This window comes from Salvelinus sp. IW2-2015, linkage group LG5 (genome assembly GCF_002910315.2).
Source record: "Salvelinus sp. IW2-2015 linkage group LG5, ASM291031v2, whole genome shotgun sequence".
Taxonomy (NCBI): domain Eukaryota; kingdom Metazoa; phylum Chordata; class Actinopteri; order Salmoniformes; family Salmonidae; genus Salvelinus; species Salvelinus sp. IW2-2015.
In genome coordinates, this window is record NC_036844.1 from 3756499 (window position 1) to 3783626 (window position 27128).

At 42.1% G+C, this 27128-nt stretch overlaps 1 pseudogene; it reads left to right on the forward strand.

Annotated features, from left to right (window-relative positions):
- The window catches only part of LOC111964470 (3',5'-cyclic-AMP phosphodiesterase 4D-like), a 51820-nt pseudogene that overhangs the window by 1023 nt on the left and 23669 nt on the right, over positions 1 to 27128 (forward strand).

The window sequence follows — 27128 nt, forward strand, 5'->3', positions numbered from 1 at the left end:
GACATCTGACCCTGGTTCAGTAGTTAGAGGCAACTTCAAAAACTTTCAGATTTGAATCTGTGACTCCCGTCCAGTCCGGGTAGCCTGGTGCTCCAGTCCGGCTCTTCCCGTGTGCTGKGCTGTGCTTCTCTCTCAGACCAGTGTTCTCACAGAAGCAAGCGTTTTTTCGACTCGTGCAATTTTGACTCAGCCATCCCTCCTATAGATGTGTTGCTTTAGCCACAGTCAGACCTGCTTGGATCTTTCTCTTCGTCCGTCCGTCTGTCAGAGTAGCAGTCGTCGCCAGTGTGTCATCGTTGCAGGAAGGAAAGGGGAGTTGAGACAGGAAATTAGCTCATCTGTGGCTCTGTGTGTGTGTGTACTATCAATGGGGTTCTATGTCTTTAGAGGAGGGGGATAGAGGAAGAGGTGTGTGTATGTGTGTGTTTGGAAAGGGTCTTTGTTAATAACTCCTCATCATGAGAAGCTGAGGAAGTTTTCCCATTTTTCCGTCCAGATATCCTTAGGAAGAGTGTGGATCGTGGAGTGATGTGTGACACAGATTTTCCTGCTATCCCAGATCTGGGAATCTTTTGGGCTGGATAAAGAACAACTCCGACCGGACCGTTGAAAAGATTTGTGTGTAACCACTCGTGGAGCAGGGGGGCTGCTTTACTGTGTTTTTGGAAGGCTGGACTCATTCTATTGTGACACTATGGAACTATTTCTCCCTTAGATTCTAGAACTGTGGATACTAGAACTGTATGTTGTGGATTCTAGAACCTCTCACACCGGATTGTAGAACTGTGCATTGTCAATACTATAACTGCACTCTGTGGAACTTTCGCTCCTTGGGATTCTTAGAACTACTTCTACTACTGTAACTACTCTCAGGAGAGGGACAGATGGGTGATTGTTGATGCTTTAGGGGTTATCAAAGACACTTACCTGCAACTAGAGACCATCTCTGAGACGAGTCTTTTCCCCTTTTTAAATCTCTCTCTGTGGAGACGCTATCACCACCATTGCCAGATTTTGCCCCCTAAGCTCCCCTTACTATGAAYAGTCACCCATGCGTCCACACTGYCAACCTGGGCATGGTGCTCGTCTACGGTGTCATCACCGGTGAAACACATGAGATGACATCGCACAGCCCTGTCAAGTGCCTCAAAACTGACCACCGCCACTCACCACCCCTCCCTGTCCCTGTCCCCCTGTCCCCTGTCTCCCTCTTTCAGAGGAGGCCTACCAGAAGCTGTCCACGGAGACYCTGGAGGAGCTGGACTGGTGCCTGGCCCAGCTGGAGACCCTGCAGACCAGACACTCTGTCAGCGAGATGGCCTCCAACAAGGTAAGACCACTATCTACTTAGTATTAGTAGTAATAATTAAGTAGTAGCTATCTTCACAACACTCGCTATGTGCTTTGGTTGAAAGAGTGAGACCAACTGTCACATGGCAACGGGCATGGTGTTGGCTAGTGCATTTTGAGATAGCTCTTTACAGTAGGCCTACATGTTCTAGGTGCGTATGCTTTGGGTGAAAGAGTGTGAGCAACAGGGCAGAGGCATGACGTTCTAGTGGATTTGGTTGAGCTAGCACTTTACAGTATAGCCTACATGGTCTGTGACCTAGGTCTAAGTCTCAAAGCGGGATATGGGGAGAGGACACAGAGTGTGATCATAAGTGACCAGTCACATTCTCATGTACAAAGAACATCAGCACCATCACGAGACATATGACAATGACACAACTACAGCTTTAGGTTATATCTCAATGGTCAAAATATCTCCTGCATATTTAATCACTGCACCCAAATGCACACTACTCATTTTGTGTACCAGGCACGATATGCACTGAACATTTCACCGATGAGCAATTCTCTTTTTGTCCACAGTCACGTGACATATATGACGGTTACAGGTGGATGGATTGTTGACTATCTTGTGGAGGATGAGGTTTGTTGGAAAGAACAGTAATACTGCAGGTTGAATTCCTTATTATAGGGGTGTTTCAGTTGAACATGCATAGAGTGCTGCTGTCTCTGGTTATATCACTTCCTGCTCGCTCCTTTCCAAGTGGCTGCTTATTTGATGGCGCTGTTAGTTAACCCTTGCTCACCCTATGGGGTGTAGGCCTCCTAAGTGTAGGTAATAAATTGTCCTTTTATTCAGTCATTTACCTGTGTGTTCCCCGTGGGAGCAGCTAATAACTAGCCTAGGCAGACACACAGAGTCAGACTCGCTGCCCCACTGTTGATCAGCTGAAGTAGCAGCAGCTAGACAGGCTCTTGGATAGCACCTCACTTAGATCCAAGATGTCCGTCGCAGGGAGCCAGTCTCAGGCAGATGTTTTGTACAGAAACCTAGCACTAGACTAGTGTAGCGTCCTGCTCTGCTGTCTGCCATGGCGCCGGAGTTGTCTCCAGTCGATAACTGATGTCATCAGTACACTCGACCATGTCGAAGAGAATAGAAGGGCAGCAGAATGTGTTTCTGCCTGAGTATTTTTGTCACTGTGTATCTGCGAGGGAACTATGTTTGGGGGAGTTTGTGCATGCGTGTGTGTGCTTTGTTGCTGTTTTTGTCACAGGTTCTGGTTTGACCTCTAGCGTGTATACGACTGTTGTTATTCCAGTATGTGACACATGTAGCCCATTGCTGCAACACCTTGTATTTGTTAGACTGGAAGATATCAATTGATTATAGTAATAATATACGGCCCAATATTTTTATGGCAGTGTGTGTATGTGTGTGTGCACGTACATATGTGTGTGTTTGTGCGGATAATAATATGTGTGTATGTAAGGGTTCATTTTTCTGACAGAGTGATTCTTTTAGTAAGTGTGTGTGTTACCGACTGATGTGTTTGTCTGTGTGTGTGTGTGTGTGTGTCAGTATGCTGCTGGAAAGAAGGTAATTGGGCCGATGCCCCAGATCTGACTGCCTTGGTCCTCCACAACATAGAGAGTGGATATGCATGGATGCATGTCACAATGGTCAAATTCAAACACAACTGGAGAATGTCAGAATGGTAAAAAAAATATCAATTTTCCCTAATTTTAACATTCTTTCACATTGTCTATATTAAAAAGCACTTCATTTAATTAATAACAGGCTTTTAACATGTTATTGGTGCACAATTTCTACTTCATTTATCAATGGGAAGCAAAACCCATCTAACAATTCTGAGAGTGTAAGGACCGACGCCGGAGGTAAGAAGCAGGTACGGGGAGTCAACATTTAATAAGGAACAAGCATGAAACAAGACAGACACAGCATCAGCACATGGGCAAAACAACGACATTCGACAATCAATGCAGCAGCGGGGAACAGCGATGGGGAACTGACAAATATAGGGGAGGTAATAAACAGGTAATTGAGTCCAGGTGAGTCCAATAATAAGCTGATGCCCGTGACGGGTAAAGGCAGGTGTGCGTACTGCTGGTGGCAGGAGTGCATAATGCTGTGGAGCCTGGTACCTTCGAGCGCCAGGGAGGGGGAGCGGGAGCAGGCGTGACAGTACCCCCCCCCTCTAGGGGCGCCACCCGGCGTCCCACCTGGGCGAGCCTGACGGGCTGGTTGAAGCACGGGCGCTTGACAAATCGGCTGGGTGTAAAATCCCAACAACCGGCTGAGGCGTAAAACCCTGGCGATCCGGCTGAGGCCTGACGTGGGATGGGCGCCTGCTGAGCCAACCGGGATAAGAAAACCTCTCGAGCCAGCTAGGGCGTGGAAGCCCGACGTGCTGGCTTAGGCACCCCCGGTTCCATAGGCGGCGGCCCTCGGACCCGGCGTCACCACCAATCGGAACGCCAGCAATCCCCGATGCTTCGTTAGATGGCTGCTGTAAGGGAAACATTCCATGTGTGTTAGTAAAAACCTTTTTAGAATGTTTTTGGGTTTTAAAGTTAGGAGAACATTCCCTTAATGTCAAGCAGAACTTATCTAGAACGTGGTTACCATGTTCTCAGAATAAAATACAATAATGTTCTAGATACGTTTCATGAGAACGCAACTAGAACATGAATGTGTCCAGTTTCCTGAAGGTTAGGAGAATATTCCATCAACGTCACATCAAAAATACACAGAACATGGTTGCCATTAGTGTTGTCATGATACCAGTATCTCGATACAATGATACCAGATTTTCCTTGGCAAAAAATACAACATGAAGCAGACTTTACTCTATGGTCCTTTAAAACCTACATTTTACGAAAGTAACAAATGTTATTCTGGGTGACAACGTAAGGCATTTTTTTTTTCAACATTCGGACTGTTTTCCTCAAATTGAGTCTGCTTCATGTTTTGTTTCCTTTGCTTCAGTATCACGATACTGGTATTGTGACAACACTAGTTGCCATGTTCTCAGAATATAAAGTGCCTTTGGGAATGTATTCAAAGCCCTTGACTTATTCCACATTTTGTTGTGTTACAGCCTAAAATTCTAAATTGATTAAATAGTGAAAATATGTTTTTTAGAATTTTTTGGTAGATGTACAGTATCTAATTATTCACACCCCTGAGCAAATACATGTTAGAATCACCTTTGGCAGCTGTGAGTCTCTAAGGTACGTGTCAAACTCATTCCAGGGAGGGCCGAGTGTCTGCGGGTTTTTGCTCCTCCCTTGTACTTGATTGATGAATTAAGGTCACTAATTAGTAAGGATCTCCCCTCACCTGTTTGTCAAGGTCTTAACCGAAAGGAAAACCAAACACCAGCATACATTAGGCCCTCCATGGAATGAGTTTGCACACCTGGATTGTACAATATTTGCAAATGATCCTTTTTTTTTCATTCTTCAAGCTCTGTCAAGTTGGTTCATCATTCAAAGACAGTAATTTTGAAGGCTTTCCAAAACTGTGACTAGGCCACTCAGGAACATTCAATGTTGTGTGGGTAAGCAACTCTAGTGTATATTTGGCCTTGTGTTTTAGGTTATTGTCCTGCTGAAAGGGGAATTTGTCTCCTAGTGTTTGTTGGAAAGCAGTCTGAACCAGGTTTTCCTCTGGGATTTTGTGTGTGCTTAGCTTTATTTGGTTTATTTTATCCCAAAAAACTCCCTAGTCCTTGCCGATGACAAGAATACCCATAACATGATGCAGCCACCACCATGCTTAAAAATATGAAGAATTGTACTCAGTGATGTGTTGTTAGATTTGCCCTAAACATAACATTTCGTATTCAGGACATAAAGTGAATTTCTTTGCCACATGTTTTGCAGTTTTACTTTAGAGCCTTATTGCAAACTGGATGCAAGTTTTGTAATATATGTATTCTGTACAGGCTTCCTTCTTTTTACTCTGTCATTTAGGTTAGTATTGTGGAGTAACTACAATGTTGTTGATCCATTCTCAATTTTCTCCTATCACAACCATTAAACTCTGTAACTGTTTTAAAGTCACCATTGCCCTCATGGTGAAATCCCTGAGTGGTTTCCTTCCTCACCAGCAAATGAGTTAGGAAGGATGCCAGTTGTCTTTGTAGTGACTGTGTGTATTGATACACCATCCAAAGTGTAATTAATTACTTCACCATGCTCAAAGGGATATTCAATGCCTGTATTTTAAAATAAATTATCTACCAATAGGTGTCCTTCTTGGTGAGGCATTGGAAATCCTCCCTGGTCTTTGTGGTTGAATCTCTGGTTGAAATACACTGCTCGGCTGAGGAACCTTACAATTATCTGTATGTGGGGGTGTACATGATGAAGTAGTCATTCAAAAATCGTGTTCAACACTATTATTGCACACAGATTGAGTCTATGCAATTTGTGACTTGTTAAGCAAATTTGTACTCCTGCACTTATTTAGGCTTGTCATAACAAAGAGGTTGAATACTTGTTGACTCAATACATTTCAGCTTTTTATTTTTGATTAATTTGTAACCATTTATAAAAAATATAATTCCACTTTGACATTATGGGGTATTGTGTGTAGGCCAGTGATACATCTCATTTGAATCTATTTTAAATTCAGGCTGTAACACAGCAAAATGTGTACTTTCTCACATTTGCCATTTAAGCAATGATGATGCCGGTTATACCAAAGCAATACACAACACAGAGTTCCAAATAGACAAATTGCAAAAGAATGACTTGGGACCAGTGTTGTGGGTAATAATGACTTACAGTAATATATTACAGAAATCATTTTATGAGTAAGAGTAATATAACAAGTTAGTGTCTTCAAATATTGTAATATTATTACAGTTACTTTTCTATGTAACCCGTATATTACTTTGAGAAGCATATCTGTACCGGTGTGTTATATTTATTTTTTAAAGCCTTGTCTCTTGCAAACAGAATTCATGCTATTGGCTAAATTGTTTCCATTTACGCTATCGTAAAGACAAAAATCGAAGAAAAATGTCAGATGTGTTGTTACCCCGCTTAACCTTTTCCTTGTGGAAATTGTGGTGGTTAATTTCTGTATTTTCAAATGAGGAGAGAAACTTATCACAGTCAGAGTTATACTTAAACTAAATCTTTATTCATTTATTAATAAGGAGAGCAGGAATAATGAAACCCCCTCTCCTGGAAAAGAAAGTGTCCATTTCTTTAGCATTCACTATACTAATATCTTAATCAGCAACCCAAAAGTTTTAACTACAAACAAAACATGATAATGATAAGCCCACTGTACTCCCTCAAATCGTTAATCGTTTGTTTTAATGTACCCCAACGTTTTTGTGCACTTAATTTAGCATGCAACATGTATCTCGCCACCGAGTCTAACAATTCACTCCCATATTTTATTATATGACTGGTCTCGCTTTTCCATAACAGTGTAAAATGATCCTGGTATAGTTACTAGACCAATGTCCAAAACAACATATGTAATAGCTGTTTCACCTTAGATTGTTCCTGTTACCCCTCTAAATGTAATACTTTTTTATGTCGCAAATGTAGTAAATTTCTCAGTTTAAGAAATCCGTGATATCTGATCCCATGTATCTAATAAAAAGTTGTTTGAGACGTGGTCTCCTATGTCTCCCTTAATTAACATGCATACTGTATTGGACTTACATCCGTCCTGGAAGCAAGAATCCTACTCAAGACACAGAAAATACAGTGTTCCATTAAGTGGAATCGACACCTTCTAAAATAAACAAACCCATATCCCCTTTCCGGTAATCTAATCATTACAACCTGTTGCATTAATTTAGTAAAAATAAAACCTGTTTAACAAATCTAGAACCTTCAAAAAGTTGGTGCTGTCACGACTTCCGCCGAAGTCGGCCCTTCTCCTTGTTCGGGTGGTGTTCGGCGGTCGACGTCACCGGCTTTCTAGTCACCATCGATCCATTTTTCAGTTTCGTTTTGTTTTGTCTGTATTATACACACCTGGTTTCAATTCCCCCATCATGTTCCCTATTTAACCCTCTGGCTTTCATTTCTGTTTGTCCGTGATTGTTTGTGCGTTAGCTGTTGTATTTGATACGTGTACGTATCTGTTTATTTTCCATTTGTGGAATTGTGCATTTATTTTGAGTAAAACTCTGTGGTTTCGCTCAACACCTGTGTCCTGCGTTTGACTCCAAATATTCTCCGCACACAACACAGACAGGTGCTTATCAGCTTAATATTCAATACTTATTTCAATCTACTTTAATTACTGGACACTGTTCCACGTAATGGAAACAGATTATAATTTTAGAATACATTAACTTCCTACTCAAATTCGCTGGTGTTACCTAAACAAAAAAATACGAGCAACAGTAATCAGAAACTGTTAAAGAACATTTCCGATTAAACTATTCAGACCTCTGCTGCAAGTGTCCCGCTGCGTCCCTTACCGCCTGATATAACCCAGTGAGCATGACTCGCTTTCACCCGCGGAATTAAGCATGGCATTATTAGAATCTATCCAAAAACCACTAATAACATATTTCCATTTCCATTACTAGAAGGCATTGTTTTAATTTCAGTCTACCCAAACAATACAACTCTATATTTCTAGTACCAACCTCTGCTTCACACTTATTAAACATCTATTATTTTAAGATAAACCTGTAATGAGCCAAAAGTATAAAATACAGCAGCCAATTCTTAAGAAAAATACACATTTCAGTGGGCACAATACTACAGCCATTTACTACCCACAACTTTGATTATAGCCTAGTTTATCATGCAATAATTAATACCCATGTTTAGTTATTAATTATGAATCATGGTTACAGCTCTATCGCCATACCTATCTGCTATTCCTAGAATGCATTAGATATAGGTAGACAACAGGTAATAAAACAAACACTTGCTGTTGTTGACAAGCATATATACAATTCATATCCATAGTTCAATTACAATCAGAAATCCAGATTTGAGTCAAAGACTCAAAGAAATACCGCAACACATCGGCACATAAAAATGACACAATTACCAGAAAATAGCCTTGCAAGTCCAAGTGTTACACCACAGAGATTTTCAGCAAAATGAGCTAAATGATTTATTCACAATCATAGCAGTCAAACATCCATTGATGTAAAACCAGATCTTGCGCCTTTTAATAATAATAAGGGATTATCTTTTTAACGATGGCTGGTCAACAAACCAACTTTTAGATGATTCGTTGAGAGCCCCGAACCAAAGTATACAAAGATCTTTTATAGCAAAGATACACCCCCTTAGTCTACATGACAAACAACAGATGTGTGGAATGGGTCACACGGTTAGGATTTGTATGAAATCAATTAATAATTAATAATAAGCCATATCCACCCTGGTACCTCCCAGTACACAAACACCAACTTATGCTATGGAATGCGGTCTTTAGGTTTTATCCCCAAGGCATCGTAAATCCACTGTCAGCATTAAGCCCTAGAGGCCCAACTCAGAAGAACACACACAGATGAGAGTGTTCTAAGAACCCTATTCTATTCCATAAAACAACCATTTGATGCAATAACAGTATTATAATATACTCTTGTCATTTTTCTCTCACAAAATGCTCCCATTATTTCGAATTAATCGAGGAGAAAGAGAACAACATTTCAGTCAAATGCAAACTCTGCAGGGGCAGCATTGAACTCTTCGTCCATAAACACCACATCAAACCTGAAAAGGCACCTGGAGATCATGCACAAAGGCACAAAGCTGGTATCCAAAGTTCCAGAAGTGCATGAAAGAGGAGAAATCTATACACATTATAATAATAAACAAAGATGCATAAATAATATTTCCAAGTGTTCCATCGAAGTTTCCGTATAAACAATAGAAACGTCTGATAAATGCAAGTCGTCAATAATGACATTACCATATATTGCTAAGAATGTGAGAGTAGGATGAGTCCCCTAGCAAGTCTCAAACCCAGGCGACCAGCACCGATGACGAACGCCCCTAATCACTGGCCCAATAAAGGATATCACTACAACATGTGCTTATTGGGCCACTATAGTTAGGCCCTGTCCAGAAGAAACCCTACCCCCTCCTCCCTAGGCACTTGTGTAGATCTGAAACAACTTGATGGGTGTAAGGCTGTAAGCAATAGGGTGAATGCACTTTGAAGTTCATCTCAGCTCTGTTAAAAGTACACTCAAGAAAAACTTATATTGATCATAGTGATTCAGGGGTATCATTAAAACAGGTTAATGTGTCCCACCAACATTAGACAATACAGAAAGCCCTTCAATTGTTGAAATAAGTCAATCAAATCAATCATGAGAATAGTCAGATTAACTGAAACCTAACACGCACATGGTGGTGTAGCAGGAAAATCCGAAGTACTGTGAACCAAGATGTTGTGAGTTCAAATCCCAGTTGAGGACATGTTGAATAATAATGACTGTATAAATGATCATGCACAATCATGTTTAATGCGCTGTGTGTGTGATTATCCATAACATTCCCAACAGAAAAAGAGCTATGAATGGATCAGTGGTTCGCCAATCATGGCCAATAACAAGACGTGATGTGTAATGAAGTTTTCTTCCCATGAAACGTTTCCAAAACATTCATATGTTCTGAGGACATGGCAACCTGTGTATGTATGTTTGGTGGGTTGTTGATCGAATATTCTCCAAACCCACAGAAAACACGAATGCTCTTCCAATGTTCCCATGAAATGTGTCTCCAACATTCATATCTTAAATTCCGAGAACATTGTAACAACATTCTGGGAAAAGTGTTATTTGACATTAAGGGAATGGTCTCTTGGAAACATTCCTTGCACATCACGAGAACCTTCCTCTGAAAACGTTAGTTCACGACCTAATGAGACTCTTAAGGGACATTTCTCTAAAGTGTGGGAACGTTTGTTGTTAGCTGGAAAGGCACTAATTTCGTGGAACAACCCATTTACCCATTAACATTCATTAGCCACTGCAAATCTCTTTGCTAAAGAGCGTGACGGTATCTCCAAAACAGCAAGGTGTCTCCTGCAATGTTTGTTTACTTTATGACTTTTTGACTTTCCAAGCATACAAGAAACACACACACTCAGGGTAGCCTAGCCTACATCACAACTCTAAGTAAAGTGTTAACATTGTATTTAGTATCCCTTCTTATTACCATCAGCTAATACTACTATAATAATAGATGCTATCAGCTAATAATACTATGATATACATGTCCATTTAGCAGACACTTTTATGCAAAGTGACATACATTTCAGTGAGTTCAGACATGTTTGTATGTGATCTCCACGAGCATTGAACCCATGACCTTGCTAGCGCCAGGCTCTTATCAAGTCGGCCACACAGAGCCAAATAGTCCCATGACCTTCCTTAAATATACCATTCAACCTCTGTAAGAATTCTGTCATCAACAGTTAGTGGTAGGGTTTATTGTTACGTTCCACCCCCCCCCCCCATATTTGCAGTTTCTCTTGCCTGCGAGATTGTGGTCTGTCTGTGTAGGCTATTTGTTGCTCTACATATAGTGTTTGGACATAGTTGTCTTTTCTTAGAGCACCTGTGGAGTCTGTCATCAACAATGAAATGTTCCTTCTTTTTTCTTGCTCTCATGCTTGCAAAACAGTAGTCTGTGTTTGCATATACTGTGTGTCACGAACGTCGTCAGGGAAATGACCGGACCAAGGTGCAGCGTTGTGAGCGTACATTTTTCTTTATTAAGAATGTCGCCAACAAAACAAGAAACACCAAAAACGAATGTGACGCTTACTAGGGCTATACAGGCCACTAACAAAGACAACTACCCACAACTAAGGTGGCAAAACAGGCTGCCTAAGTATGATTCTCAATCAGAGACAACGATAGACAGCTGCCTCTGATTGGGAACCACACTCGGCCAAACACACAGAAATACAAAACATAGAATGCCCACCCCACATCACACCCTGACCTAACAAAATAGAGAAATAAAACGGTTCTCTAAGGTCAGGGCGTGACGCTGTGTTGATATGGCCATATCTCTTTGTTCTCTCTCTCCATGTACAAGTCATCATCCCCAAAACCTCCCAAACGTGTGTTTCAGTTATCTAATCCTCATGGACCACAATCAGTCCCACTTGTCGATAAACAGGGATTTCAGCCTAAACACTGGCTTCTTTATACAGAAACACCCCCTAATCCTGAAAGCACCATTGTCCGTTCAAATCCCTGGACACCAACTACCATTCTTCCTGCATGTCATGGTAACTCTGACTCCCATTCAAGCCTTGTCTCTAAACCCCCTAGACCAAGTCTCCCAGTCTGTTTAATGACATTCTCCTCAATACACTATATCTGCTACATTGAGATGTTCAGCTTAATATAGTTTATGGCAGTTGTTTAGTTTTCATGGTCATGACATGTGGTATGAGTGAAATGACTGTTTTGGAGACAGGGATGGTCAAAATGGGCTTGTCTCAATTCTAATTGTAAATAGAAGCATTTTTCCTTCAAGCTTTCACATCTGCATGTTTTGCGTGTGAGTGAGTAGTCTTTGTTTTTGCCTGATCTAAATGGTTGAAATGACCTTCAACTCGAGTCCACATAGAATTTAAATCCTCCGAATGTGAAATGTGACTGTGTTAAATGCAATTCTCTCTCTTTCACCCTTCCTTTCACACCTTTTCCCTCTCCCTTTGTTTTCTTGTGTTTGTTTTTCCAGCTGCACTGAGCATGCGCCTGACTAACCTGCATCGCTCTGCCCAGCTGCATACTGATGAAAGCACACACACACACTGTGCACAGACAGACAGGTCTAGACACGTGCCACACACACACCCCACCCCTGCTGCAGACCTGCAAACCCTGACATCAATTCAATCCCGGCCCTGTGCTCTGGGTGAGAGCAGCAACAGGGGCCAGAGAGAGAGACAGGAGACAAGACTGTGTATGCGTGTGCGTCTGTCTGTCTCTCTCTTAGCAGGCATTTGAAATATTCCTTAATGTGATTGCATTCATCACATAAGGTCACAGTTTGATTATACTACTTTATTAGAAACCATACCATAACATACACCTCTGTGCTGATCCAGTGCCCTTTTTCTCATTTGGATTCCAACTTGACACCTAGCATGAACTAACTCAGTTTTGTACATCGCGCTGGTCCGTACAATTGACCTTATTTTAGTGCCCAAAAAACGTAATACTTCCAGATCAACTGTAATATCAATATCATTGTAAAGCACAATTTCTCCCCTTTCCAGCAAAATCAATGACGAGGCCTTCATGATGCCCATCTCCGGATGATTCAAGAAGGCAATGAGCTCAGTTGGGTCTTTTTAAAAATGGTGGGGAAGCGAAACCTATTGCGTGATAGTGAGAAGGAGAGATGTCGTGTGGGGTGTCACGACTTCCGCCGAAGTTGATCCTTCTCCTTGTTCGGGTGGCGTTCGGCGGTCGAAGTCGCCGACCTTCTAGCCATCGCTGATCCCCTTTTCATTTTCCTTTGGTTTTGTCTTGTCTTGTATCACACCTGGTTCCCCCTCATTGTCCTTGTCGGTGATTGTTTGTTTGTAAGCTATGTGCAAGATATGTTCTGGTGTGCGACGGGTTTTGTACCCACTTGTATTATTTTGTATATTTTGGTTTTCGGAGTTTTTGAGCACTTACTAAACTCCTCCGTTTTATACCAAGTTCGATCTCCTGCGCCTGACTTCCCTGCCACCAGCACGCACCCTTACATGGGGAAACGGCTTTTTTCACTCGATCTGACCGACTTATCACCTCTAAAAAGTAAATAAAACACTATAAAGAATTTGAAGGTTTGTGTCGAATTTGAATTGGGATTTTAGGGCAGTGCTAATGTGATCTTCAAGATGTTAACAGAGGCTTTTGAGAGTCATGATAGCTTTCAGTGATGATGCAAAAAATGACTAGGTATCCCTCTTTCCCTGTCCCTTTCTTGTTTTTAAACGGTGATTGATGCGCTACACCTGGTGGAGAGAGGCTGTAAGACAGAATTAGTTGCTTTATGTGTGCTGTAAGTTAATAAGTCATGACACGTCACAATTTAACGTACAGCGTCGGAGGGGTCCGTTTTTTCAACTTTTCTCCAATACTATAGAGCCATTACCATGTCAATCAACGCTTGAATAGAAACGTAGTTCACACCCCAGATTTTGATGTCAACACAGTCGCTACAATCACATTAGTGTTCATCGCAGCCTCGTTTGAATGTCGCGGTTGCACAAATTTGTACGGAATGGGGTTAGTCACTGTTACCTGCATCACATCACATAATAGAGTTCAGCTGTATTGCAGTTAAGTAAGAATGAGTACCTGGGGAGTGTCTTTGCCAAGAATGCTCTTTACTAAACCCGACCAAGTCATCACACACATACAGTGCATTCAGATCTACCTAATTTTTATCAACATGTTAAATGTGCAASTAGAGGGAAAAAAATTCTATATCACCTGTACTCTGGTAAATTTGGTAAATCCGACCACAATTCTATCCTCCTGATTCCTGCTTACAAGCAAAAATGAAAGGAGGAAGCACCAGTGACTCAGTCTATAAAAAAGTGGTCAGACGAAGCAGATGCTAAACTACAGGACTGTTTTGCTATCACAGACTGGAACATGTTCAGGGATTCTTCCGATGGCATTGAGGAATACACCACATCAGTCACTGGCTTTATCAATAAGTGCATCGAGGACATCGTCCCCACAATGACTGTACGTAAATACCCCAACCAGAAGCCATGGATTACAGGCAACATCCGCACTGAGCTAAAGGCTAGTGCTTCCGCTTTCAAGGTGTGGGACTCTAACCCGGAAGCTTATAAGAAATCCTGCTATGCCCTCCGACGAACCATCAAACAGGCAAATTAAATCGTACTACACCGGCTCCGACGCTCGTCTTATGTGGCAGGACTTGCAAACTATTACAGACTACAAAGGGAAGCACAGCCGCAAGCTGCCCAGTGACACAAGACTACCAGACGAGCTAAATCACTTCTATGCTCGCTTCGAGGCAAGCAACACTGAGGCATGCATGAGAGCATCAGCTGTTCCGGACGACTGTGTGATCACGCTCTCCGTAGCCGACGTGAGTAAGACCTTTAAACAGGTCAACATTCACAAGGCTGCGGGGCCAGACGCATTACCAGGACGTGTGCTGACCAACTGGCAGGTGTCTTCACTGGCATTTTCAACATGTCCCTGATTGAGTCTGTAATACCAACATGTTTCAAGCAGACCCCCATAGTCGCTGTGCCCAAGAACACAAAGGCGTGCTCAGTCCCCTCCTGTACTCCCTGTTCACCCACGACTGCATGGCCAGGCACGACTCCAACACCATCATTAAGTTTGCAGACGACACAACAGTGATCACCGACAATGACGAGACAGCCTACAGGGAGGAGGTCAGAGACCTGGCTGGGTGGCGCCAGGACAACAACCTCTCCCTCAACATAACCAATTCTAAGGAGATGATTGTGGACTACAGGAAAAGGAGGACCGAGCACGCCCTCATTCTCATCGACGGGGCCAACAAACTAGAATGGTTCAAACACACCAAGACAGTCGTGAAGAGAGCACGACAAAGCCTATTCCCCATCAGGAAAATAAAAAGATTTGGCATGGGTCCTCAGATCCTCAAAGGGTTCTACAGCTGCAACATCGAGAGCATCCTGACTGGTTGCATCACTGCCTGGTATGGCAATTGCTCGGCCTCCGTCCGCAATGCACTACAGAGTTTATTGTGTATGGCCCAGTACATCACTGGGACTAAGCTGCCTGCCATCCAGGACCTCTACACCTAGTAGTGTCAGAGGAAGGCCCTAAACATTGTCAAAGACCCCAGCCACCCCAGTCATGGACTGTTCTCTCTACTACCACATGGCAAGTGGTACCGAAGTGCAAAGTCTAGGACAAAAAGGCTTCTCAACAGTTTTTACCCCCAAGCCATAAGACTCCTGAAAAGGTCATCAAATGGCTACCAGACTATTTGCATTGTGCCACCCAACCCCTCTTTTACACCTCTGTTACTCTCTGTTTATCATATATGCATAGCCACTTTAACTATACATTCATGTACATACTACCTCAATTGGCCCGACCTACCAGTGCCCCCGCACATTTGCTAACCGGGCTATCTGCATTGTGTCCCGCCACCCGTCAACCCCTCTTTTACGTTACTGCTACTCTCTGTTTATCATATATGCATAGTCACTTTAACCATATCTACATACTGCCTCAATCAGCCCGACTAACCGATGCCTGTATGTAGCCTCGCTACTGTTATAGCCTCGCTACTGTATATAGCCTCGCTACTGTTATTTTTCACTGTCTTTTTACTGTTGTTTTTATTTCTTTACTTACCTATTGTTCACCTAATACCTTTTTTGCCCAGTTGGTTAGAGCCTGTAAGTAAGCATTTCACTGTGAGGTCTACACCTGTTGTATTCGGTGCACATGCCAATTTGATTTAATTTGAAAGTATTCATACCCTTTCCCTTTTTCAAAATGTTATTACGTTACTGCCTTATTCTAAAATTGATGCAATGATTTTTTGCAAATGTATAAAGAAATTAAAACTAAAGGTTATTTACATACAGTTGAAGTCGGAAGTTTACATACACCTTAGCCAAATACATTTAAACTCAGTTTTTCACAATTCCTGACATTTAATCCTAGTAAACATTACCTGTCTTAGGTCAGTTAGGATCACCACTTTATTTTAATAATATGAAATCTCAGAATAATAGTAGAGAGAATGATTTATTTCAGCTTTTATTTCTTTCATCACATTCCCAGTGGGTCAGAAGTTTACATACACTCAATTAGTATTTGGTAGCATTGCCTTTAAATTTAAAGTAGCCTTCCACAAGCTCCCACAATAAGTAGGTTACATTTTGGCCCATTCCTCCTGAAAGAGCTGGTGTAACTGAGTCAGGTTTGTAGGCCTCCTTGCTCACACACGCTTCTTCAGTTCTACCCACCAATTTTCTATAGGATGAGGTCAGGACTTTCTGATGGCCACTCCAATACCTTGACTTTGTTGTCCTTAAGCCATTTTGCCACAACTTTGGAAGTATGCTTGGAGTCATTGTCCACTTGGAAGACCCATTTGCGACCAAGCTTTAACTTCCTGACTGATGTCTTGAGATGTTGCTTCAATATATCCACATAATTTTCCTACCTCATGATGCCATCTATTTTGCTAAGTGCACCAGTCCCTCCTGTAGCAAAGCACCCCCACAACATGATGCTGCCACCCCCGTGCTTCACGGTTGGGATGGTGTTCTTTGGCTTGCAAGCCTCCCCCTTTATCCTCCAAACATAACAATGGTCATTATGGCCAAACAGTTCTATTTTTGTTTCATCAGACCTGAGGACATTTCTCCAAAAAGTACGATCGTTGTCCCCATGTGTAATTGCAAACCGTGGTCTGGCTTTTTTATGGTGGTTTTGGAGCAGTGGCTTCTTCCTTGCCGAGCGGCCTTTCAGATTATGTCGATACAGGACTCGTTTTACTGTGGATATAGATACTTTTGTACCTGTTTCCTCCAACATCTTCACAAGGTTTATTGCTGTTGTTCTGGGATTGATTTGCACATTTCGTACCAAAGTACGTTCATCTCTAGGAGACAGAACGCATCTCCTTCCTGAGCGGTATGACAGCTGCGTGGTCCATGGTGTTTATACTTGCGTACTATTGTTTGTACAGATTAATGTGGTACCTTCAGGTGTTTGGAAATTGCTCCCAAGGATGAACCAGACTTGTGGTTGTCTACAATTTGTTTTCTGAGGTCTTGGCTGATTTCTTTTGATTTTCCAATGATGTTAAGCAAAGCGGCACTGAGTTTGAAGGTAGGCCTTGAAATGCATCCACAGGTACACTTTCAATTAACTCAAATGATGTCAATTAGCCTATCAAAAGCTTCTAAAGCCATGACATAATTTTCTGGAATTTTCCTAGCTGTTTAAAGGCACAGTCAACTTTGTGTATGTAAACATTGTTACGCATATTATTTGTTAATTGTGGAAATTACGATACACAAGATTTTTTAAAATATATATAAAGTACCAGTCAAAGTTGACACTTGAAATTCATTCAAGGGTTTTTCTTAATTTTACAATTTTCTACATTGTAGAATAATAATGAGCACATCAAAGCAATGAAATAACACATATGGAATCATCTAGTAACCAAAAAAGTGTTAAACAAATCAAAATATATTTTAGATTCTTGAAAGTAGCACCCTTTGCCTTGATAACAGCTTTGCACACGCTTGGAATTCTCTCAACCAGCTTCACCTGGAATGCTTTCCAACAGTCTTGAAGGATTTCCCACATATGCTGTGCACTTGTTGGCTGCTTTTCCTTCACTCTGCGGTTCAACTCATCCCAAACTATCTCAATTTGGATGAGGTCGGGGGATTTTTGAGGCCAGGTCATCTGATGCATCACTCTCCTTCTTGGTCAAATAGCCCTTACACATCCTGGAGGTGTTGGGTAATTGTCCTGTTGAAAAATAAATGATAGGCCCACTAAGCCCAAACCAGATGGGAGGGTGTATCACTGCAGAATGCTGTGGTAGCCATGCTGGTTAAGTGTGCCTTGAATTCTACATAAATCACTGACAGTGTCACCATCAAAGCACCCCCACACCATCACAAGTCTCTTATCCCTATTGGTGTCCTATCAATCAATCAAATGTATTTATAAAGCCCTTTTTACATCAGCCGATGTCACAAAGTGCTATACATAAACCCAGCCTAAAACCCCAAACAGCAAGCAATACAGATGTAGAAGCACAGTGGCTAGGAACAACTCCCTAGAAAGGGGGGACCTAGAGAGGAACCAGGCTCTGAGGGGTGGTCAGTCCTCTTCTGGCTGTGCCGGGTGGAGATTATAACAGTACATGGCCAAGATGTTCAAACGTTCATAGATGACCAGCAGGGTCAAATAATGATAATCACAATGGTTGTAGAGGGTGCAACAAGTCCGCACCTCAGGAGTAAATGTCAGTTGGAGTTTCATAGCCGAGCATTCAGAGTTAGAGACAGCAGGTGCGGTAGAGAGAGAGATTCGAAAACAGCAGGTCCGACCAGGCAGGATATAACCCCACTCACTTTGCCAAATCACAGCCTCCACACCACTAGAGGGATATATACAAACCACCAACTTACCACCCTGAGACAAGGCTGAGTATAGCCCACGAAGATCTCCCCCATGGCACGAACAAGAGGGGGGCGCCAACCCGAACAGGAAGATCACATCAGTGACTCAACCCACTCAAGTGACGCACCCCTCCTATGGATGGCATGGAAGAGCACCAGTAAGCCAGCGACTCAGCCCCCGTAATAGGGTTAGAGGCAGAAAATCCCAGTGTAGAGAGAGGAACCGACCAGGCAGAGACAGCAAGGGCGGTTCGTCGCTTCAGTGCCTTTCCGTTTACCTTCACACCCCTGGGCCAGACTACACTCAATCATAGGACTTACTGAAGAGATGAGTCTTCAATTAAAAACTTAAAGGTTGAGACCGAGTCTGCGTCTCTCACATGGATGGGCAGACCATTCCATAAAAATGGAGCTCTATAGGAGAAAGCCCTGCCTCCAGCTGTTTGCTTAGAAATTCTAGGGACAGTAAGGAGACCTGCGTCTTGTGACAGTAGCGTATGTGTAGGTATGTATGGCAGAACCAAATCGGAGAGATAGGTAGGAGCAAGCCCATGTAATGCTTTGTAGGTTAACAGTAATACCTTGAAATCAGCCCTAGCCTTAACAGGAAGCCAGTGTAGAGAGGCTAGCACTGGAGTAATATAATCACATTTGTTGGTTCTAGTCAAGATTCTAGCAGCCGTGTTTAGCACTAACTGAAGTTTATTTTGTGCTTTATCCGAGTAGCCGGAACGTAGAGCATTGCAGTAGTTTAATCTAGAAGTGACAAAAGCAGGGATAAATTTTTTTGCATCATTTTTGGACAGAAAGTTTCAGATTTTTGCAATATTACGAAGATGTGTAAAAGCTGTCCTTGAAACATTCTTGATATGTTCGTCAAAAGAGAGATCAGTGTCCAGAGTAACGCTGAGGTCCTTCACAGATTTAAGATGACTGTGAAACCATCAAGATTAATTGTCAGATCCAACAAAAGATCTCGCCGTTTCTTGGGACCTAACATCTCTATTTTGTCCGAGTTTAAAAGTAAAATATTTGCCGCCATCCACTGCCTTATGTCTGAAATACAGGCTTCCAGGGAGGGCAATTTTGGGGCTTCACCATGTTTCATCGAAATGTACAGTTGTGTATCGTCCGCATAGCAGTGAAAGTTAACATTATGTTTCCGAACGAAATCACCATGATACAAAATATATAGTGAAAACAATAGTGGTCCTAAAACGGAATCTTAAGGAACACCGAAACGTACAATTAATTTGTCAGAGGACAAACCATCCACAGACACAAACTGATATTTTTCCGACAGATAAGATCTAAACCAATTTGGGTTTCCAATCTCTCCAAAAGAATGTGGTGATCGATGYTGTCAAAAGCAGCACTAAGGTCTAGGAGCACGAGGACAGATGCAGAGCCTTGGTCTGATGCCATTAAAAGGTAACTTACCACCTTCACGAGTGCAGTCTCAGTGATATGATGGGGTCTAAAACCAGACTGAAGCGTTTTGTGTACGTTGTTTATCTTCAGGAAGTCACTGAGTTGCTGCGCAACAGCTTTTTCTAACATTTTTGAGAGGAATGGGAGATTCGATTTAGGCCGATAGTGTTTTATATTTTCTCGGTCAAGGTTTGGCTTTTTCAAAAGAGGCTTTATTACTGCCACTTTTAGTGAGTTTGGTGCACATCCGGTGCATAGGGAGCCATTTTATTATGTTCAACATAGGAGGGCCAAGCAGAGGAAGCAGCTCTTTCAGTAGTTTAGGTGTAATAGGGTCCAGTATGCAGCTTGAAGGTTTAGAGGCCATGACTATTTTCATGAATGTGTCAAGAGATATAGGATGAAAAAACTTGAGTGTCTCCCTTGATCCTAGGTCCTGGCAGTGTTGTGCAGACTCAGGACAACTGAGCGTTGGACAAATTCGCAGATTCAAAGAGGAGTCCGTAATATGCTTTCCAATGATGGTCTTTTTGTCAAAGAAGTTGATGACTTTATCACTGCTGAAGTGAAAGCCATCCTCTCTTGGGGAATGTTGCTTTTTAGTTAGCTTTGCGAAAGTATCAAAAATACATTTTGGATTATTCTTATTCTCCTTAATTAAGTTGGAAAAATAGGATGATCGAGCAGCCGTGAGGGCTCTTCAATATTGCACAGTACTGTCTTTCGTGAGGGCTCTTCAATATTGCACAGTACTGTCTTTCCAAACTAGTCGGAAGACTTCCGGTTTGGTGGAGCGCAATTTCCGTTCAAGTTTTCTGGAAGTTTGCTTCAGGGCTCGGGTATTTTCTGTATGCCAGGGAGCTAGTTTCTTATGACAAATGTTTTTTGTTTTTAGGGGTGCGACTGCATCTAGGGTATTACGCAAGGTTAAATTCAGTTCCTCAGTTAGGTGGTTAACCGATTTTTGTGGTCTGACATCCTTGGGTAGGTGGAGGGAGTCTGGAAGGGCATCTAGGAATCTTTGCATGGCTTTTGATGATCCTTGGTTGGGGTCTAAGCAGATTATTTGTTGCAATTGCAAACGTAATAAAATGGTGGTCCAATAGTCCAGGATTATGAGATAAAAAATTAAGATCCACAACATTTATTCCATGGGACAAACTAGGTCCAGAGTATGACTGACAGTGAGTAGGTCCAGAGACATGTCGATGATGGCCCCGAAAGCCTTTTGGAGAGGGTCTGTGGACTTTATCATGTGAATATTAACGTCACCAAAAATTGGAATATTACCTGCCATGACTACAAGGTCCGATAGGAATTCAGGGAACTCGGAGGAACGCTGTTTATGGCCCAGGAGGCCTGTAAACAGTAGCTATAAAAAGTGATTTAGTAGGCTGCATAGATTTCATGACTACAAGCTCAAAAGACGAAAACGTAGTCATTTTTTTGGTAAATTTAAATTTGCTATCGTAAATGTTAGCAACACCTCTGCCTTTGCTGGATGCGCAGGGGATATGGTCACTACTGTAACCAAGAGGAGAGGCCTGATTTAACACAGTAAATTAATCAGGCTTAAGTCATGTTTCAGTCAGTCCAATCACATCAAGATTTTAATGCAAATTAATTACTTAAAAATCATACAATGTGATATTCTGGAATTTTAGATTCCGTCTCTCACAGTTGAAGTGTACCTATGATAAAAATTACAGACCTTTACGTGCTTTGTAGGTAGGAAAACCTGCAAAATCGGCAGTGTATCAAATACTTATTCTCCCCACTATATATATATCGTTTAAGTGGAGAACTTCGGACAATTGGTGGCTGACTAAATACTTTTTTGCCTTTGTGCAAGGAGGAGCAGGAGGAGCACTGCCAGAGCCCTGCAAAATGACCTCCAGCAGGCCACAAATGTGCATGTGTCTGCTCAAACGGTCAGAAACAGACTCCATGAGGGTGGTATGAGGGCCCGACGTCCACAGGTGGGGTTGTGCTTACAGCCCAACACCGTGCAGGACGTTTGGCATTTTCCAGAGGACACCAAGATTGGCAAATTCGCCACTGGTGCCCTGTGCTCTTCACAGATGAAAGCAGGTTCACACTGAGCACGTGACAGACGTGACAGAATCTGGAGATGCAGTGGAGAACGTTCTGCTGCCTGCAACATCCTCCAGCATGACCGGTTTGGCGGTGGGTCAGTCATGGTGTGGGGTGGCATTTCTTTGGGGGGCCACACAGCCCTCCATGCTCGCCAGAGGTAGCCTGACTGCCATTAGGTACCGAGATGAGATCCTCAGACCCCTTGTGAGACCATATGCTGGTGCGGTTGGCCCTGGGTTCCTCCTAATGCAAACAATGCTAGACCTCATGTGGCTGGAGTGTGTCAGCAGTTCCTGCAAGAGGAAGGCATTGATGCGATGGACTGGCCCGCCCGTTCCCCAGACCTGAATCCAATTGAGCACATCTGGGACATCATGTCTRGCTCCATCCACCAACGCCACATTGCACCACAGACTGTCCAGGAGTTGGCAGATGCTTTAGTCCAGGTCTGGGAGGAGATCCCTCAGGAGACCATCCGCCASCTCATCAGGAGCATGCCCAGGCATTGTATGGAGGTCATACAGGCACGTGGAGGCCCCACACACTGCTGAGCCTCATTTTGACTTGTTTTAAGGACATTACATCAAAGTTGGATCAGCCTGTAGTGTGGTTTTCCACTTTAATTTTGAGTGTGACTCCAAATCCAGACTAAAAATCCAGACTCCATGGGTTGATAKATTTGATTTCCATTGATAATGTTTGTGTGATTTTGTTGTCAGCACATTCAACTATGTAAAGAAAAAAGTATTTAATAAGAATATTTCATTCATTCAGATCTAGGATGTGTTATTTTAGTGTTCCCTTTATTTTTTTGAGCAGTGTATAACTATATATATATATATATATATATGTGTGTGTGTCCTTAATCAGCATAATGGTAGAAATGTTTCTTACTTGTTGATCAAAATCAAACCTGTAATACATCCTGATGTCTTTGCTTGCTGGTTCAGTAGGGGCCCCAAGAGACAACAGCAGGTGTTGACCGGTGGTCTTACTGTCAGCAACCATCTTCTGGTAGACACACCGCTCACCCTGTACAAGCAGGAGATGCTGCTCTTGCTTCTTCAGCTTGGCTGACTTCACAGCTTCTGGAAGATTGGCAGATCTGAAGACCTGATAGTTGTTCCTCTGGCACTGCCAGCACAGGTCTGTCCTGGGCTTAGTGCTTGAGATGTGGGGCAGATATTTTCTCCATAGATTCCTGAAAGAAGACAGCCTGACTACACAAACCTCTGGAAAACACAGAAATAATGTGAGATCAATAAATGTAATGCCAATCATGTTGGAGGTAAATTAAATAATCCAAATGTGTTGTTTATGCTTTGCATACCAAGTGTTGTCATCGATTCCTTGTAGAGACGCCACACTGCTGCTTTTGTCACGTGAGATGGCAGCAGCTTTCCACCAAAGTGTTTGTGTCCTGGGTGGCATTTTGGTAATACTATTGCATTATCCTCTGAGAACTTACTGATGAAGTTCACAACTCGCTGCAAGTCCTCATGCTTCAGCTGTAACCTGTGCTTGCTTGATCCAGCTCTCTTTTTGATGGGAGGCATTAGACCATTCTCCTTGTATGACTGGTGGAGGAAAGTCAGGCGTGTTCTACTGATGCTGAAAGACAAATTCCAGATGCAAATATTTTGGCATTATTATACAATAGATAGCCATAATCAGCGTCAGACATACCTGGATAAGTTGATGGGTCATGTAATTATCTGGTGAAGTGGAGTCTTTTGTTTAGACATGCTAGCTAAACAATGAACCATAAACCCAATCCGTTGAGTACTAGCAATACAAGCCGATTGTCATAGCTAGCTAAAGTTAACCGAATAGGTTCAATATAATAATAGCAAATGACAATGAGACATTGCACGCGCATTACCATGGAGTGGTAACGCGCGTGAAAGCAGTTGCTCCCGATGCCACTTGGGTATACTGCAGCATCCACTGAGAGGCTCTTGCTGCCAAGGGAGTGCCTGACAGCTTGAAAGATGTTTTGGACACTACAGTGAAAATGGTTAACTTTGTTAATTAAAGCAAGGCCCCTGAACTCTTGTGTATTTTCTGCATTATGCAATGATATGGGCAACGACCTTGTAACGCTTTTACAACATACAGAAGTGCGCTGGTTATCAATGGGCAAAGTATTGACACTTTTTCTTGAATTGAGAGATGAGTTAAAAAAAAAAAAAAAAAATCCCTTGTCTGACCGCTTGCATGATGACGAGTTTCTCACACGACTGGCATATCTGGGTGATGTTTTTTCTCACCTGAATGATGTGAATCTAGGATTACAGGGACTCTCCGCAACTATATTCAATGTGCGGGACAAAATTGAGGCTATGATTAAGAAGTTGGAGCTCTTCTCTGTCTGCATTAACAAGGACAACACACAGGTCTTTCCATCATTGTATGATTATTTTTGAGTGCAAATGAACTCAAGCTTAAGGGGAATGTCAAATGTGATATAGCGAAGCACATGAGTGAGCTTGATGCGCAATGACGCAGGTGCTTTCCCGAAACGGATGACACAAACAACTGGATTCGTTATCCCTTTCATGCCCTAACTCCAGTCCACTTACCGATATCTGAACAAGAGAGCCTCATCGAAATTGCAACAAGCGGTTCTGTGAAAATTGAATTTAATCAGAAGCCACTGCCAGATTTCTTGATAGATCTGCACTCAGAGTATCCTGCCTTGGCAAATTGTGCTACCTCTTTAGGCTAGGGGGCAGTATTTTAATGTTTGGATGAAAAACGTGCCCAAAGTAAACTGCCTATTTCTCAGGGCCAGAAGCTAGAATATGCATATAATTGGCAGATTAGGATAGAAAACACTCTAAAGTTTCCAACACTGTCAAAATATTGTCTGTGAGTATAACAGAACTGATATGGCAGGCGAAAACCTGAGGAAAATCCATCCAGGAAGTGCTGTTTTTCTGAAACTACTCTTTTCCATTGCAAGCCTATCCTCCATTTAAAGGGATGTCAACCAGATTCCTTTCCCTATGGCTTCCACAAGGTGTGAACAGTCTTTAGACATAGTTTCAGGCTTTTATTCTGAAAAATGAGCGAGAATGATCACATCACGTCAGTGGATAGCCAGATGTCCTCAGATTTGTGCATGCGCCTACGCCGGGAGCGAGACTTTTTCTTTCTCTCTTCTATTGAAAAGGCTACCGTACGGTTGAAATATTATCGATTATTTATTGTAAAAACAACCTGAGGATTGATTATAAAAACGTCTGACATGTTTCTACGAACTTTACGGATACTATTTGGAATTTTCGTCTGCCCGTCGTGACCGCACGAGCCTGTGGATTACTGAACAAAATGCGCCAACCAATGTTTTCTAAAGATAATCTTTATCGAACAAAACAAACATTTATTGTGTAACTGGGAGTCTCGTGAGTGCAAACATACGAAGATCATCAAAGGTAAGTGATTAATTGTATTGCTTTTCTGACTTTCGTGACCAATCTACTTTGCTGCTAGCTGTTTGTAATGTTTTGTCTGCTGAGAGCTGTCCTCACATAATCGCATGGTTTGCTTTCACCGTAAAGCCTTTTTGAAATCTGACACGCCGGCTGGATTAACAACAAGTTAAGCTGTGTTTTTGTGTATTGCACTTGTGATTTCATGAAAATTACATATTTTTTGTAATTTAATTTGAATTTGGCGCTCTGCAATTCACCAGATGTAGACGAAAATGATCCCGCTAAAGGGATCTGAGCGGCAAGAGGTTTAACCTTAACACTGATGCCCTTTGCAAGAGTGGACTCAATGTGAGAGTGGATTCTCGGCCCTCACTAGCATGAAAATTAAATACAGGCACAGACTGTGTGTGGAAAATTATTTAAGACTGAGACTCTCTCCAATACAACCCAACATTGAAGAGTTATGTGCATCCTTTCAAGCACACCCGTCTCATTAACCTYTGGTGAGTTATTCACAATTTCCGATGAACAAATAAAGTTTTATATGTAAGATTGCTAAATAAAGAGCAACATTTTTGATTATTATTATTATTTGTGCCCTGGTCCTATAAGAGCTCTTTCACTTCCCACGAGCCGGGTTGTGACAAAAACTCAKAKTCATTCTTATGTTCAATAAATGTATTGTATAGTGTGTGTGGCAGGCTTACAATGATGGCAAAAAAACAACATTTGAGAGTGCGCTGACTCTGGTGCTAGAGGGGGTACACAGCTGGAGGTMGAATGTTTGAAGGGGTACGGGACTACAAAAYGTTTAGGAACCACTGATTTAGAGGATTGGAGGATTATAAATTAATATTTAAGGGGCATTTTTCATAAGGACAAATCTGGTCTGTGAGAATATCTAAGGGGCTTTTATATCATTCTACATGAATTGTTAATAATATTAATAATTATCGCTTTGTGTAAAAAATAACGATATTTTGGAGATTTCGTTTTCAAATACTAAAGTGAGCCAGGAAAATGGCCATTCTTGAACATGCGGTGAGAAATTGTTTCTAATTTGTAAATAAAGRCAATTTGTCATTTAGAATAATTTCTGTTTTTAGAGGGAGAGAAACCAAATGCCCACAGTCGCCTCATGGGTCTCCCAGTCGCAGCCGGCACGGGTGTTGAACCAGCATCTGTAGCAATGCTGTTTTCACTGCGATGCAGTGTCTTAGACCACATAACCGGTCGGGAGTAGGCTACAGTACTACAGTAAGAGCAAAATAATCCTAACATTTCCAGACCCTAATTGTAGTCTAAATTTCTCTTAGAATAAAAAGTCGTGCACAATTATCCGTTTCTATGTAGGTTTATGTCGCCCATTCATTGTCAGTTAGAGACACAGTAGGACCCAAAAGCATAATCAGTGCTCTAACTCCCCCTTGAGCTGTTCTGGAGCAATGAAGTAGTGCCGCAGGGTACCGCACTAAACCACAAATTACCTCTCAGTCCCGCAGCATAATCGCAAAACTTTTAGTTGCCTAACCACCGTAGTTTATTCTGCAAGATTGACCAACCGGGCTGCACTCTAGCCCATAGTTCCGACCTAATGCTTTGCTTTCACAGCCGTTGTCTTATGTGAGTGCTGTGTTTGTGCATGTATGATGATGTGTACACATAATACACTG